The 17,460-nt window shown below is 42.3% G+C and overlaps 1 long non-coding RNA gene across 4 annotated transcripts; it reads left to right on the top strand.

Annotated features, from left to right (window-relative positions):
• The first annotated feature begins 5,549 nt into the window (after positions 1-5,549).
• Positions 5,550-9,809, top strand: LOC129853203 (uncharacterized). Of its 4 annotated transcripts, none has more exons than XR_008759099.1 (4): positions 5,550-8,179; positions 8,463-8,808; positions 8,935-9,072; positions 9,182-9,809. It is a non-coding gene; the product is annotated as an uncharacterized LOC129853203 (long non-coding RNA). The 4 variants fall into 4 exon arrangements; XR_008759101.1 differs by having other exon boundaries at positions 5,555-8,594; positions 8,731-8,808; XR_008759100.1 differs by having other exon boundaries at positions 5,554-8,808; positions 9,326-9,809.
• Positions 9,810-17,460: the final 7,651 nt, after the last annotated feature.

Here is a 17,460-nt window from a genome sequence, read left to right as displayed (position 1 = left end):
TTTATTCCTTCCTCCATAGCAGGCGCCAGCTGATTGGTTACAAGTAATTTCAGCGACCAATCGAAAAGCACATTAAAGAGGAAGTGCACAAAGCGGCAAAAAAAATAAAAAAATCCTCGCAAGAATTACTTGTTTCCCTTTCTAATTGACAAAAGCCCTCCCACGCGCCTGTCATTCAACAGAGAACCTTTACCAACAGTGCCTGTTCAACCTCAGGAGGCTGAAGAAATTAGTCTTGGTCCCTAAAATCATGACAAACTTTTAGATGCACAGTTGAGAGCATCCTTTCGGGCTGTATCATCGCCTGGTATGGCAACTGCAATGCCCGCAACCGCAGTGCTCTCCAGAGGGTGGTGTGGTCTGCCCAACAAATCACCGGTGGCAAACTACCTGCCTTCCAGGACACCTACAGCACCCGATGTCACAGGAATGCCAAAAAGATCTTCAAGCACATCAACCACCCGAACCACGGCCTGTTCACTGTTATCCAGAAGGCGAGGTAAGTACAGGTGCATCAAAGTTGGGACCTAGAGACTGAAAAACAGCTTCTATCTCAAGGCCATCAGACTGTTTAATAGCCATCACTAGCCGGCTTCCACCCAGTTATGCAACCCTGTACCTCAGAGGCTGCCGCCCTATATACATAGACTTGGAATCACTGGCCACTTTAATAATGGAACACTAGTCACTTTACTAATGTTTACATACTGCTTTACTCATCTCATATGTATATACTGTATTCTATTCTACTATATTTTTGTCAATGCCACTCCGACATTGCTCAATCTAATATTTATATATTCCATTCTTTTACTTTTAGATTTGTGTGTTTTGTTGTTAATCGTTTTTAGATACTACTGCACTGGTGGAGCTAGGAACACAAGCAATTCGCTACACCCGCCCCTCACATCTGCTAAATATGTGTATGTGACCAATAACATTTGATTTGTTTTGGAAAGTTACAGTATGTTACTCACTCTATGAAACCAACCTGTTGCAACTCAAACCTCATGGTGATAAAATAAATAATACAGTTAATGTAACTGTCCATCAAAGCTTCATCACCAATAAAGTCTTTAAAACTTTTCTTGTGAGTCACAAAGTCGCATCTTTCAAAAAAATGGTCTAGCTCAAATGTATTCATTTTTGAAGTGTCCAGCTGCTAAATTTGTACATTTCACTAAAATTATTATTTCAGCAAGCAGCCACCAGCTGTCATAGCTGAGTTTCAGCATCAGGAGCTGACCAGTGCTGAAACTGTCAGTGCCAGGCTCATGCAAAGAGGATACTGTTTATTTAGCGCACACTGTCTGGTCTGGCAATAGATGGCCATAGCTAGCTAACACAGTGGAGCAGTGAAATTATGGCGAAGTGGAATTATGGGGAAGAAATCTCAGACTTTTGTTGGGTATAGTATAGAATCAGCTGCTATCTAGCAACAGTGAGGGAGCTGTCTGAAGAAAAGCCTATCAAATTCTAGCTAGCTAGCATTATGCATTTGGCAGGAACCTAACTAGCAAACTAGCTAGCTATACTGAGACAAATATGATAACTAGCTAGCTAACTAACCCCTTTCATCTGTGTTGAGAGTCTAGCTAGCTACTTATTTCCCTACAATGTAACCATGATTGTATTACTGGTATTTTGTCAGAGTTTGTTTAAGTGTTCGTTCTAGTTTGTTTTAGTTTGGCCACCATGGTGACTTGGCGGCCAGGTCTCACTAGAAGAGGTTAGTGGGTATTTAACTGAATTTAAGAAATGCCTATCTCATTTTTGCTCAAATTCAAGGTGACGCTTGAGGAAATAGGCTATCGCTTGGCACTAGTGAAACACTTCTGGATGACACATCCATCTGGCATTTGTTTCGAGGATTGCTAAAGAGAATAAGGAAAAGCTTCAACTTCAAGATGGAGTAGACATCCAAGAATGGGGTATTGGCATTTGGCATTTGGCATACTGCTTTTAAAAAATCATTTTCAGTAGCGAATTGTGCATTTGATTGTTGTTGTTGTTGTTGTGTGTCTGTTTACTTGTTGACCAAATTTGAGAGTGATACCACAGCACCCTCATATCAGGCTCATCTGAAGTCAAGAAAGAGGTAGACTCATGCTCCAGGAATACAAGGCGAGATATCTAGTTGTGGTTAGAATCAGTCTATCAATCCTCAATAGACGCTATAATCATGATATGTGAACAGGCTGGTCTTGTCATTCTTCTTATGTTTCCTCATCTAGTGAAAAACTCTTCAATGTAAAATCAAAATAAGTGAGAATAAAAGAACCTCAAATTGCTGATGAGCAGGTAGGGAAAATACAGGTCTTGTCATTTTTGCATTATGGCTCCCAAGTGGCGCAGCGGTCTAAGGCAGCGCATTTCAGTGCTAGAGGCGTCACTACAGACCCTGGTTTCGAATCTAGGCTGTATCACAACCGGCCATGATTGGGAGTCCCATAGGGCGGCGCACAATTGGCACAGCGTCGTCCGGGTTTGGTCGGGGTAGGCCGTCATTGTAATTAAGAATTTGTTCAATAAAAACAAAATTACAGACATTACTGACCACCGTATTGTGTCTGGCTTTCATTGTTTGCTTGTACAATTGATTTGCTACAGACTAACTTAAATGAGAGTGCATTTCTCTTATCTGGACTGCCTTTGTTGCTTTTCTCTTCTTAGTCCATACATGTGATGAGTTGGAGAAGAATGAACCTACCACTGATACACTCTCACAACAGGTAACCCAACAATAATGAAGAATATGCATTTGGTGGAAATTGTACAAAGATGGCTGTGATATTATACATCCATATATGTTTTTTTAAAAATATATTTTACCTAAAGTTGAAGTCGGAAGTTTAAATTCACCTTAGCCAAATACATTTAAACTCAGTTTTTCACAATTTCTGACATTTAATCCTAGTAAAAATGCCCTGTCTTAGGTCAGTTCCGATCACCAGTTTATTTTAAGAATGTGAAATGTCAGAATAATAGTAGAGAATGATTTATTTCAGATTTTATTTCTTTCATCGCATTCCTAGTGGGTCAGAAGTTTACATACACTCAATTAGTATTTGGTAGCATTGCCTTTATATTGTTTAACTTGGGTCAAACGTTTCAGGTAGCCTTCCACAAGCTTCCCACAATAAGTTGGGTGAATTTTGTCCCATTCCTCTTGACAGAGCTGGTGTAACTGAGTCAGGTTTGTAGGCCTCCTTGCTCGCACATGCTTTTTCAGTTCTGCCCACACATTTTCTATAGGATTGAGGTCAGGGCTTTGTGATGGCCACTCCAATACCTTGACTGTGTTGTCCTTAAGCCATTTTACCACAACTTTGGAAGTATGCTTGGGGTCATTGTCCATTTGGAAGACCCATTTGCAACCAAGCTTTAACTTCCTGACTGATGTCTTGAGATGTTGCTTCAATATATCCACATCATTTTCTTCCCTCATGATGCCATCTATTTTGTGAAGTGCACCAGTCCCTCCTGCAGCAAAGCACCCCCACAACATGATGCTGCCACCCCTGTGCTTCACGGTTGGGATGGAGTTCTTCGGGCTTGCAAGCCTCTCCCTTTTTCCTCCAAACATAACGATGGTCATTATGGCCAAACAGTTCTATTTTTGTTTCATCAGACCAGAGGACATTTCTCCAAAAAGTACGATCTTTGTCCCCATGTGCAGTTGCACTGGCTTTTTTATGGCGGTTTTGGAGCAGTGCCTTCTTCCTTGCTGAGTGGCCTTTCAGGTTATGTCGATATAGAACTCTTTTTACCTGTGGATATAGATACTTTTGTACCTATTTCCTCCAGCATCTTCACAAGGTCCTTTGCTGTTGTTCTGGGATTGATTTGCACTTTTCTTACCAAAGTTCATTCATCTCTAGGATACAGAATGCATCTCCTTCCTGAGCGGTATGATGGCTGCGTGGTCCCATGGTGTTTATACTTGCATACTACTGCTTGTACAGATGAACGTGGTACCTTCAGGCGTTTGGAAATTACTCCCAAGGATGAACCAGACTTGTGGAGGTCCACAATTATTTTCTGAGGTCTTGTCTGATTTATTTTGATTTTCCTATGATGTCAAACAAAGAGGCACTGAGTTTGAAGGTAGGCCATGAAATACATCCACAGGTACACCTCCAATTGACTCCAATGATGTCAATTAGCCTATCAGAAGCTTCTAAAGCCATGACAAAATTTTCTGGAATTTTCCACACTGTTTAAAGGCACAGTCAATTAGTGTATGTAAACTTCTGACCCACTGGAATTGTGATTAAGTGAAATAATCTGTCTGTAAACAATTGTTGGAAAAATGACTTCTGTCATGCAGAAAGTAGATGTCCTAACCGACTTGCCAAAATGATATTTTGTTAATTAACAAGAAATTTGTGGAGTGGTTGAAAAACAGGTTTTAATGACTCCAACCTAAGTGTATGTAAACTTCCGACTTCAACTGTATGTTCACTACCGTTCAAAAGTTTAGGGTCACTTATAAATGTCCTTGTTTTCCATGAAAACATACATGAAATGAGTTGCAAAATGGATAGGAAATATAGTCAAGATGTTGACAAGGTTATAAATAATGATTTTTAATTGAAATAATAATTTTGTCCTTCAAACTTTGCTTTCGTCAAAGAATCCTCCATTTGCAGCAATTACATCCTTGCAGACCTTTGGCATTCTAGTTGTCAATTTGTTGAGGTAATCTAAAGAGATTTCACCCCATGCTTCCTGAAGCACCTGCCACAAGTTGGATTGGTTTGATGGGCACTTCTTACGTACCATACTGTCAAGCTGCTCCCACAACAGCTCAATAGGGTTGAGATCCAGTGACTGTGCTGGCCACTTCATTATAGAGAGAATACCAGCTGACTGCGTCCTCCCTAAATAGTTATTGCATAGTTTGGAGCTGTGCTTTGGGTCATTGTCCTGTTGTAGGAGGAAATTGGCTTCAATTAAGCACCGTCCACAGGGCATGGTGTTGCAAAATGGAGTAATAGCCTTCCTTCTTCAAGATCCCTTATACCCTGTAAAAAATCTCCCACTTTATCACCACCAAAGCACCCCCAGACCATCACATTGCCTCCAACATGCTTGACAGATGGAGTCAGGCACTCCTCCAGCGTCTTTTCATTTTTTCTGCGTCTCACGAATGTTCTTCTTTGTGATCCGAACAACTCAAACTTAGATTAATCTGTCCATAACACTTTTTTCCAAACTTCCTCTGTCCAGTGTCTGTGTTCTTTTGCCCATCTTAAACTTTTCTTTTTATTGGCCAGCCTCAGATATGGCTTTTTCTTTGCAACTCTGTCTCCTAGAAGGCCAGCATCCCGGAGTCGTCTCTTCACTGTTGACGTTGATACTGGTGTTTTGCAGGTACTTTAATGAAGCTGCCAGTTGAGGACTTGTGAGGCGTCTGTTTCTCAAACTAGACACTCTAATGTACTTGTCCTCTTGCTCTGTTGTGTATAGGAGCCTCCCACTCCTCTTTCTACTCTGGTTAGAGCCAGTTTGGATGGGGGGGGGGGGGTCTGTTACCTTATGATTTGAAGGCTTTTCTTTAGGCTGACTTGCATTAGAAACTCTTACCATGTTACATTACTTGTAGACCCATGGCCAGCGTTCCCAATGCGAGTAGGCTTGAATGGCTCAGGGACCTTCAGTTTGACCCCAACTACCCTGCTAACACGAAACTCACAGAACTCATTAGGGTGAGTGGTAACACTGTACTCAGAACATACTTTTGTATTCTATCAAAGTAAACCCAACGCTGTGTTGTTGATACAAAACACTCAGTAGTTGCTATGGATTCGAATCAGGAAACAGCTAGATTGCTGAAACATGAAAGCTTGCCCAGAACACTTGGTTTGAAGTGGACGTTTGAAGTGAGCATTTCATATTGTTTGACCAATAGCAGGCCTGTGAGCAGAGAGACAGAGCCACGGGTCACTTCCACCTGCATGTCCTGGAGGAGGAATTTGATTTCAACACAGAGGAGCAGCTGGAGAAGTCCAGACACGTTGGTCTTCTGCACTTGTGGAGCACTCATGCTGTGGATGTCAGCCCCTCAAACCCCATCCCTCTCCACAACCGAGACATCACTGAACCCATGTTTGCTGTAATGCCCTTCTCATTATTAGTCTTGTTCCAGATTAGTTTGTGCTGTCTTGCCAATTCCTACAGCATGGTCATTGTCATGCAAATGTTTGGCTATACAGCACAAACAGATCTGGGACCAGACGGCTTCATCAAATGAAATGTTATTTGTCACATGTGCCGAATGCAACAGGTGTAGACCTTACCGTGAAATGCTTACTTACACGCCCTTAACCAACGATGCAGTTTTAGGAGGAAAAAAAGTGTTGAAGTATTTACTAAAATAAACTGAAGAGAAAAAAAATAATAAGAAAAAATAAGAAAATAAATAACAATAACAATAAAATAACAGTTGCGAGGCTATATACAGGGATACTGGTACAGAGTCAATGTGCGGAGGCACTGGTTAGTTGAGATAATTGAGGTAATATGTACATGTAGTTATCCCTATATAGGAATGTACATGTACATCCCTATATTCTGCAATGTTTTGGCTTGGTTTCAGAAATAGTTTCATAGATAGTTGCATACAGGTACATACTTTACTCTCTTTCTGCAATAATCTTGGGAGATAAATTTTGAACAAAAGTGGACTTTTGTCGCTTTGTTGTTACTCAGGATTACAGTGCATCCCCAAATTCAACTGCAGTTATTCTGCAATTACTGCGTCCAAAATACAACAGTTGACTGCAGTTACTGCACTTTTAAAATTGCAATATTTTTTTCTAACGGTGCTGCTGCAATGGGTGCTAATGCAAAAGCACAGCCAAAGAGCAGCTTCACAGATAGAACAATGAGACAGATATTTCACCAGATGTATATGGTAGCGAGAGGAAGCCCAGTTGCCGGTGTTGTTCTGAAAATCTCCCCCCTGCCAGAATTCCCCGCCAGCTCTTCACTCTGTTGTCAGTTTAGCCTACTTTTCACTGATCTTAGTAGCAGAAAGAAAGTTTTCGGTTTGGCTTTTTGTTTCAAGTGTATGTGGCTGTTCTAGCTTGTATGGCGCCCGCCCCGCCTGCACCCGGGGACGCCCCCGGCAAGATGCCGCCCTGAGCGGCTGCCCATGTCGCCCGTACTTAAATCCGCTGATGATTTTGTATTCGTCTATAAATAAATCTCTCTGACAAAATTCGTCATCTCTCCTATGTCTTATTCGACTAGTTTTTTTTTTTAAGTGTAAGAATAATAATTTTGCCATAGTTGTTTTGAAATGTTTATTGCTTGCCAACATTTTACTCCCTCTGTTTAATATAACACACACACATGTATTATTAATTTCGGTTGCCTATCCTGACGTGAAGTTTGTTCTATAGAAAGTATTTGGCTCTGATGTTTGCCACTTAAAGTCTTTGACTCTAGCCAGAAATTATGGAAATTAGAAGGGGTGGAGAATTCTGGCAGGGGAGAGATTTTTGGCACAACACCGGCAGTGGGAGAAGATGGAAGAGGTGGATTTTGGCCGACATTCTGCTAATTTACTCATCGATGAAACATTTTATTTCAAACTAGTTTTCTGTTCCCAAAACTACAATCTGTTACGAACAGAGTGGACAAAGTTTTGTAGACTTTACCCTTTGCCAATGAAAAAAAAAAGGAGTGCAAAGGCGAATTGAGTAATTGCACACGCGCACTTTAAGGAGTAGGCATTTCACAACGGAACTATGCAAATGCATGCTAACCTCTTGTTAGCTCGTGCTTGGCTCTGCCCACTATGGCTCATTTGTTTCCCTTTGAAACGACAGGCTGTGGTCTGTTTGTCTGCTTCTTCTTTAAATTGAAAGGTGCATACACTGAAAGGTGCATACACCACCACCTACGGTACTGGAGTTGCCTTACCAACTAACTCTACACCCATTAAAACATCACCAATATTCCACTAATGGCCCCATCTGATCCTAGACTAGGCCGGCAGGGTTCGTGTACCTTCTAGACAATGGCTATCCTACATTAACCAGGATGACTAATAGTGATTCACCACTCGTTATCCGTTTTCTTTTATTTCAAGTTGATCGAAATTGACAGAAAGCTAACTTTTTTGTTTTCCGTTTTTCGCTTCAGATATCGGACAACAAGCACTGTCAAGGTAGGCGGGAAAGGAGAGGGTGCGTTTTGATTTTGTTCCTAGTGTAGTTAACATAAGCTAACGTTACCGTTAGAGCAGCTAGCTAACCACACAGTCTCAAGTGAGTGTAATTTGTGTTTGTGGCCAAATCACCACAACTGTTTGTGGCTAGACAAGCTAGCTAGCTAACGTTATTGCCAAGCTACAAATTCACTGTTCTATGAAGTTTGTGTTCTTAGTTGTGTTTGATTTGACCGTCTATTATTGACCATGTGTGGTTAATGTATGGTCTATATATGATCAGAGGGATATGTGGTGGAGAGGACAGTGAATTCAGTGGAGGACATGCCAGCCACTTGACAGTGTTGGCATTGTTACTTCCTACCTGACGGGCAAGTGGACATCACTTCTACTTGTGATGTCATATCCTGTTAAGGTACGTTGCCAGCTAGTGCAGGTGGACTCTCCCCTCAACATGAAGCTCCTGCTGCTCTCGCCCCAAATACACACACACACACACACCCACTATTAAGAGTGTTCCCCTATTTACATGTTTGTGTGTTGGGTATCAGGTGAGGGATGATAAGCCAGTGTTTGAGAAGAGGCGTCTGGTGTGGGAGGACATGCAGATTCCCTCAAAGTTCCTGAAGGTGACATATTAGTCTTTCCCTCCAAGCCATCCGTTACCCCCTACTCTCACCCTAGCCCCTTACTCTTAAACCACTAACCCCTAAGTTTCCAACATGACCTGACTTGTGTGTATGTGTATGTTATAGGAGGAGTTGAAGGCGGAGCATGCATAGTACTGCAGCAGACAGCAGATGGAGGTGTTTGGGGTGGAAAGGACAGTGGATTCAGTTGGAGGACATCCCAGCCACTTGGCAGTGTTGGCACTGCTACTTCCTACCTGACGGGTAAGAGGTCACTCTCCTTAAACAATCAATAAATCAAGCAAATGTAATTTACATACAAGACACCAGTGCTCCATTTCTCTCTTTGTCGTCATATCCTGTTCCTGTTTAGGCACCTGGCCACCCGAGTGCAGGTGGGCTCTCTGTCAACATGAGGCTCTTACTGGTCCTACCCCAAGTACACACATACACAGGTACACACACACAAACCACTAACCCCCTAAGTTTCCAACATGACCTGACATGTGTGTTACAGGAGTTGAAGGTGGAGCATGCCTTGTACCAGCGGCAGCATCCAGAGCTCAAAGCCATGATGGATCGACTTCTTGCAGTTCCTGCTACTACAAAAACTGAGCGAGGTCATCATGTTCGCCCGCAAGGACTTCTTTGCCTCCTGCCAAATTCCGGGTGGCACCCTCAACACCTCCTCACCCTGAGGGCACACATTGTGACTGTGTCTGTGTCTCAATAGTCTAGTAGCTTTCTTTGACTGGCACTTTAGAGGACAATACTATTCTGGTTAGCACTTGTCACCAGTATGTACAGAGGCCCTCAAGATCTAGAGTATTGATAAAATACAAATGCTTTTATGGATGTTTTTTATTTTGTGATAATGTTTTTACTGTCTTGTTTGTATGAGGTGCACTGAAACAAATTCCTAATCAACTCTGTTGATATGGCAATCGCAAGAGGCCCAGTTATGTCAGTTATTGTGAATGAAAATAAAATGTATCATTTCATGTCTTGTATGTTTCCCATGCTTAATTTCTGTTGAGTAATTCCAGTGACTGCTACTTTGCTTTGGCTCTAATCTGATCAACCGATAACTTTTTAAAGAATAAAGTTAAAAATAAAATGATGCTTGTCTGACTCAACAAGTAATGCTATTGTTTGTATAATGTCACTGCCCTGATTTCCTAGAAATGTGACAGCCTTTTGAATAACACAATTATGTGTGTGTATTAATACTCTAGACCATATTGCAAGGCAGACTGAGAAAGCATTGCCTTGACATACCAAACTTGTGTTACGTTACAGCCTTATTCTAAAATTGATTCAATTGTTTTCCCCCCTCACCAATTTACACAGAATACCTCATAATGACAAAGCAAAAACTGTTTTTTCAAAAAAATAAACTGAAATATCCCATTAACATAGGTAATCAAACCCTTTACTCAGTATTTTGTTGAGCACCTTTGGCATCGATTACAGCCTTGAGTCTTCTTGTGTATGACGCTACAAGCTTAGCACACCTATATTTGGGGAGTTTCTCCCATTGTTTTCTGCAGATCCTCTCAAGCTCTGTCAGGTTGGATGGGAAGCGTCGCTGGACAGCTATTTTCAGGTCTCTCCAGAGATGTTCGATCGGGTTCAAGTCCGGGCTCTGGCTGGGCCACTCAAGGACATTCAGAAACTTGTCCCGAAGCCACTTCTGTGTTGTCTTGGCTGTGTGCTTAGGTGTGTTGTCCAGTTGGAAGGTGAACCTGAGGTCCTGAACACCCTGGAGCAGGTTTTCCTCAAGGATCTCTCTGTACTTTGCTTTGTTCACCTTTCCCTTGATCCTGACTAGTCTCCCAGTCCCTGCTGCTGAAAAACATCCCCACAGCATGATGCTGACACCACCATACTTCACCGTAGGGCTGGTGCCAGGTTTCTCACAGATGTGATGCTTGGCATTCAGGCCAAAGAGTTCAATCTTTGTTTAATCAGGCCAGAGAATCTTGTTTCTCATGGTCTGAGAGTGCTTTATGTGCCTTTTGGCAAACTCCAAGCGGGCTGTCATATGCCTTTAACTGAGGAGTGGCTTCCGTCTGGCCACTACTATGAAGGCCTCGGGTTCATGCCGTGGGGGAGATCTTCGTGGGCAATACTCGGCCTTGTCTCAGGATAGTAAGTTGGTGGTTTGAATATATCCCTCTAGTGGTGTGGGGGCTGTGCTTTGGCAAAGTGGATGGGGTTATATCCTGCAGGTTATATCCCGCAGTATTTATGCTGCTATAGTTTGTGTCGGGGGGCTAGGATCAGTCTGGAGTCAGTCTATATCTGGAGTATTTATCCTGTCTTATTCGGTGTCCTGTGTGAATTAAAGTATGCTCCCTCTAACTCTCTCTCTTTCTCTCTTCTCTCAGAGGACCTGAGCCCTAGGACAATGCCTCAGGACTACCTGGCCTGATGACTCCTTGCTGTCCCCAGTTCACCTGGTCGTGCTGCTGCTCTAGTTTCAACTGGTCTGCCTGTGGCTATGGAACCCTGACCTATTCACCGGACGTGCTACCTTGTCCCGGACCTGCTGTTTTTGACTCTCTACCGCACCTGCTGTCTCTAACTCTGAATGATTGGCTATGAAAAAAACAACTGACATTTACTCCTGAGGTGCTGACCTGTTGCACCCTCTACAACCACTGTGATTATTATTATTTGACCCTGCTGATCATCTATGAACGTTTGAACATCTTGGCCATGTACTATTATAATCTCCACCCGGCACAGCCAGAAGAAGACTGGCCACCCCTCAGAGCCTGGTTCATCTCTAGGTTTCTTCCTAGGTTCCTGCCTTTCTAGGGAGTTTTTCCTAGCCACCGTGCTTCTACATTTGCATTGCTTGCTGTTTGGGGTTTTAGGCTGGGTTTCTGTATAGCACTTTGTGACATTGGCTGATGTAAAAAGGGCTTTATAAATACATTTGATTGATTGATGTGTGGAGTGCTGCAGCAACGGTTGTCCTTCTGGAAGGTTCTCCCATCTCCACAGAGGAACTCTGGAGCTCTGTCAGAGTGACCATCGGGTTCTTGGTCAACTCCCTGATCAAGGCCTTTCTCCCCTCGTTGCTCAGTTTGGCTGGGCGGCCAGCTCTTGAAAGTCTTGGTGGTTCCAAACTTCTTCCATTTAAGAATGAGGGAGGCCACTGTGTTCTAGGGGACCTTCAATGTTGGAAGGAGAACCTTCGCCCCAGTCTGAGGTCCTGAGCGCTCTGGAGCAGGTTTTCATCAAGGATCTCTCTGTACAGTACTTTGCTCCATTTATCTTTCCTTCGATTATGACTAGTCTCCCAGTCCCTGCCGCTGAAAAAGATCCCCAAGCATGATGCTGCCACCACCATGATTCACCGTAGAGATGGTGCCAGGTTTCCTCCAGACATGACACTTGGCATTCAGGCCAAAGAGTTCAATCTTGGTTTCTTGTCTCTCATGGTCTCAGAGTCCTTTAGGCAAACTCCAAGTGGGCAGTCATGTGTCTTTTACTGAGGAGTGGCTTCTGTCTGGCCACTCAACTATTAAGGCCTGATTGGTTGAGTGCTATGGAGATGGTTGTCCTTCTATAAGGTTCTCCCATCTCCACAGAGGAACTCTGGAGCTCTGTCAGAGTGACCGGATTCTTGGTCACTTCCCTGACCAAGGCCCTTCTCCCCCAATTGCTCAGTTTGGCCGGGCGGCCAGTTCTAGGAAGAGTCTTGGCGGTTCCAAACTTCTTCCATTTAAGAATGATGGAGACCATTGTGTTCTTGGGGACCTTCAATGATGCAGAAATGTTTTGGTACCCTTCCCCAGATCTGTGCCTCGACACAATCCTGTCTCGGAGCTCTACGTAAAATTCCTTCGACCTCATGGCTTGGTTTTTGCTCTGTCATGCACTGTCAACTGTGGGACCTTATATAGACAGGTGTGTGCCTTTCCAAATCATGTCCAATCAATTTAAGTTAACATATCAAGTTGTAGAAACAGGATGCACCTGATAATCTGATGTACAGTACATGTAGCCATCTTGGCATTTTAACTGTAGATTCTTATCGGTTTATGGATTACGATGATTCACGGCAGACTGAAACAGTTTCTAAATAATCCCTCCCACTCGGCTTCAACCAGTCCCGACTGACTTAGTCACGGAAGACAGAGTTGTGTCGATAAGATACCAGCAGCTGTATTCAGGACAACACTGGTATTGAAAGCTGTAGCTACGCTTTGCATGTAGTCGATGATGCAAATTTTAGTTAATGGATCTTTCAAATATCCGTGGTAGCAGAGAGCAGGATGTGCCCTTTTACAGAGAAGCCTTGAGTGACTCTTTTTCTCGTGAATATCCCAGCCCCCTCGTGAATATCCCAGCCCCCTCATTATCTCAACCAATCACAGCTAGGCAAGATTCTGTATTTTCTCCATGTCTAAACAACTTTGTAATTTCACATTTTATTTATAGATTACATAAGAGTTTTTATTAAGGCACATGAAAGTTCACATGTTCAAGAAGCATTTTCTGCAAAAAAACGCATATTGATGAAAATACGTTCAAATGCCTCTCCTGTGAAGTAGTAACGTGCGTCACATGCCCAGCTTTCTGTAACGGGTCACAAATAGTTAAACGTCAAAACATATTCAGCCAGATCTAGAATAAAGTTTGATGGGTATTCATTGGTATCTTGGTCTCTCAGGTAGTGAACTAGGGCAGTGTGTGGGGAATGCTGGTGCACAGCCTCTAATGAAGAAAGGTGCCCCATGAGTAATATCAGCTATTACATCAAAACAGGAAATGTCCATTTCAGAATTAATAAACGTCATGTCTGAAATGAATGGCTGGGAAAGTACTTTACTGTGTAGCCTATACCATGATATTTACCCCATCCTAAAACACAGTATCAGGTTGACCTGTTTCTAATTTGATGGATACTAGCATAGTCATTGTAAATTCATGTCTCCCATTCAAATACAAAAAAAGATGGAGTTGTTTCAGCTGGTTGGTGGTAGATAGGCCTAAGATGTAGCGTCCTACGTCATGATCTGGTGGATTTACACAGCAGTGTAAGAGGAATCAGTTTAGGCGTAGGTCAGTATCAGACACCTCTGAGTGTGCATTGTTGAAGAACGACTCCGTTTGGGATGATCTGTGACCCGCTAGCACCTCCCCCGGTAAGAGGGGAATGAGGCAACCTCACAGAGTTACACACACAAGGATACTTTATTGACATACAACAGACATTGTATGGAAATGATGGGAATGGTAGTGGTTTTGAAACATGCCTACCATTGGTCCAGAGAGAAAATTGAGATGTTGCTGTCCAGGACAGAGGTGAGCTTGCTGCTCTCTCTCTCTGCTTGGAGGAGACTGCAAGAAGAGTGTGACCTGCAGAGCCAGGACGATGGGCCGATGACTGGACCCCTGGGAATAGCCCCTAGCGACCAACCAGTGGCCAGTGTCATAGATGTGAAGGGCCAGTGTATGACCCCCTAGCATGCTAGGCTCCTGCCGGCGGAGGGGTGCCTACTGAAGAGTCAGAAAGTCTGAAAGTTTGTGTCTCTGAGAGGGCTGTTAGAGTCGCTGGCAGGGAATTCATAACATCCAGTGTGATAACAAAATGCCTTTAATAAACCCATGAGCTGACTGGTGTCCGATTTCGAGGACTAAGCTGTTTTTATCTCATGTTGTTTATCTTTATGTTTATCTCATGAATGTTATAGAAGTGTCCAGACACGTTTTTTATTAGATTTCACTTGGTTTTGAGAAACTTACCCCACCCTGTACTTGCTTCCCGTCTCCCAGCGTCTGTGGTTACAGAACCGTTACAATTCCATTTTGTTGGACTCGAGCGATACTCTTCCGTGTGCTAGCATGCGCATGCTTTCTCGTTCCCATTATGGTCATGCAAGACATGAGAAAACACATGCATGCCTGCACACGGAAATGTACACGGACTACCGCACCACTTACAGCCGCATATTTGGTACCAATGTTTTCTTTTCGAACAAGGGATTGCAAATAACAAAGTTTCATCGTTATAGAACTATACATCAGCCCCCCCAGACCTCCTGAAGACTACAAACAAGAAAAATGCGAATAGGCTGCTCAATATGCATTGTTTGGTGTAGGCCTATTTTTTGTCAGTGTCTGACAGAGGGGCCAACGCTGCAAGTGAAATGAATGGAAGTACTGTTAGTACCACAGAAATTGTTCCATTTGGTGATTTCGTAACCATTACTCATAACTTAATAATACGTTTGAACAGTATAGGACAAGTAATCCTTAATGTACTTTCATGCAACCTCTGTTTAAAACATTATCTGGAAATGATTGTAAGGGTGAAAAGACAAATACATTCACATTTAAAATGTTAATAATTTTTTTAATTTGATACTCAATATATTTTTTGAAAAAAGATTTGTTCTATTATGTATTGGAGCCTGTGCTGTGCCAATTGAGTAAGTCTCACACAAATATGTCTCAGTCCACTCTATTCTACAGCTCTCCACAGCTTCCTGTGTTTATAAGGGTTTACTAGTCTTGATGGCCCTCCCTGTATTGAGTTTTTTCAAATATAGGCGAAAAATTGCTCCAAGGTGGTCATCTGAATTAAAAAGAGATGGACAACAATGTTACAGCCAAAAACCCAGCACAGGCTATGAGACTTCTTGAAAAATTGCTGCAAAATTAGGAGTCATTTGTGTAACACTTGCCAGTAATGCATTATGATGCTGTTATTATGCATTATAAGACTTGTCTTAAGCATGTATTACCCCTTATGTCTTATTATAATTTCATAATGATCTTCACTAAATAACTATTTTGAGTCAGTTGAAAATGTCATACATAGAGACAACTTATTATAAGTCTATTATACATGCTTTTAACAAAGAATAAATCATAACCATATGCTTTAGGTAAAGTATTGCCATAATTTCAAGCAGCTAAATGAATATCATCACGGATTACAAAAGACGACTAAATGCTCTGTTGAAAAGATTCCAATTAGCGCCAGTAGCGGTTAAAATCACTGGGGAAGCCAAGACCCCCCACCCCCCCAAAAAAGACATATTACAACCTATGTGTTGTGACAATTCCATTGTTTGCTCTATAACCTGTTAACTCATATGCATTGCGACCGTGATATATAAGCCTGAAGGCTGAGACAATAAGAGGACACAGTGACAGAATAAATTCAACCATATCTTTGTTTTATCACAAAACCGGATAGCAACCTCTGTCCAGTGAAGTCCACAAAACATATTGCATGCACAGTAACAGACAGTAGTTACATGACCGGCAGCATGGTCAAGCATTTCAGACCACTAAACAACTAACCCCAGAGAGTTACAGCAAGTCACAAAGAAAACAGGAGCTGCCTCCATTATTCCAGCACCATTTCACCTTTCAAAATTCAAAAGGCACTCGCACATCTGAGCTATCTTTTTTGCAGGTGCATGGTAACAGTTGAATAAAATGAGAAAAAATAAGAAACCCGCACACTGCTCTTCATAGTAACACTGCTCTTTATTAAGCTTTACGTATCGGCCTCATGGCCTTCGTCAGAGCTTTTGTGAGTATTTTTAATTAGCGCCCTTATGTCGATATAGCCCCGCCCACATCCGTTCCGCGCATCGGATGTGGTTGGAGTCGAGGGAAAACAAATAGGTGCTACCAAATATAACAATGTGCTTTTCATAAATATTCAAATAAAGTGTGTACATAAAACGTATTAAACACGTCTGTAAAACCACAATGAGGACATAGACCTACCAAGCAAGTTGTCATACATCATTGGGTACAGCGCAAGAAAAACATCAGAGTAATCTGAAATGGGGGCATAATTAATACCCACATTTACAACATAACGTATAGGCATTTCTGTCTGGAGGGTGAAAATCCAGAAACATTTTGCTAAGAGTATTATTTATATCACACCCTCTGTCTGATATACTAACCTTCTCTATGCCACAAAATCTAAAGTTCGAAATGTCATGTTTCAGGTCATTAAAATGTTTTACGACTGGATCATCCCTGTCGTTTCTCCTGACTGAATTTTTATGTTCACAAATTGTGTTTGAGAGAAAGAGAGATTTTACCTACATAACTCAGCCCACGTGGACATGTAATCATGTAGATAACATGGGGGGGGGGGGGGGTATCAGGTAGTAATGTCATTTATTTGGAACCGTTTTCCTGTATGTGGGTGGCAGAAATATTCACACTTCATCATATTGTTGCACTGTGCGCAACCTCTGCATTTATAGCTACCATTCCGAAGAGGGCGTAAAAGAGCCTGGTCGATTTGCTTTTGCGGCTGGCAGTTGGCATGGAGCCATTTATCGCGTAAATTGCGACCTCTCCAATATACAATTAGTGGTGGATTCTTAAATTCAGCTGGCAAAGCTGGGTCCGATGATAAAACATGCCAGTGTTTCTTGACAACATCTCCTACTTTTCGAGAGTACAACGTATATGTGGTGGTGAACATTACAGAGTGTTCTTTAGCTCTAGTGGGTATTTTATGTAGCAGTTCATCTAGTGTTTTCCCCCCAATACCAAACTAAGAGCTTCATCCACACATTGTGAAGAGTAGCCTCTTCTTAGAAACCAATTACACACCTTCGCTGCTTTTTCTAGATAGTCCTCTGTGGAGTGGCA

The sequence above is a fragment of the Salvelinus fontinalis genome, chromosome 1, assembly GCF_029448725.1.
Source record: "Salvelinus fontinalis isolate EN_2023a chromosome 1, ASM2944872v1, whole genome shotgun sequence".
In the NCBI taxonomy this organism is placed as follows: domain Eukaryota; kingdom Metazoa; phylum Chordata; class Actinopteri; order Salmoniformes; family Salmonidae; genus Salvelinus; species Salvelinus fontinalis.
The sequence above is the reverse complement of the archived record's forward strand: the minus strand, read 5'-3'. Positions and strand labels throughout refer to the sequence as shown.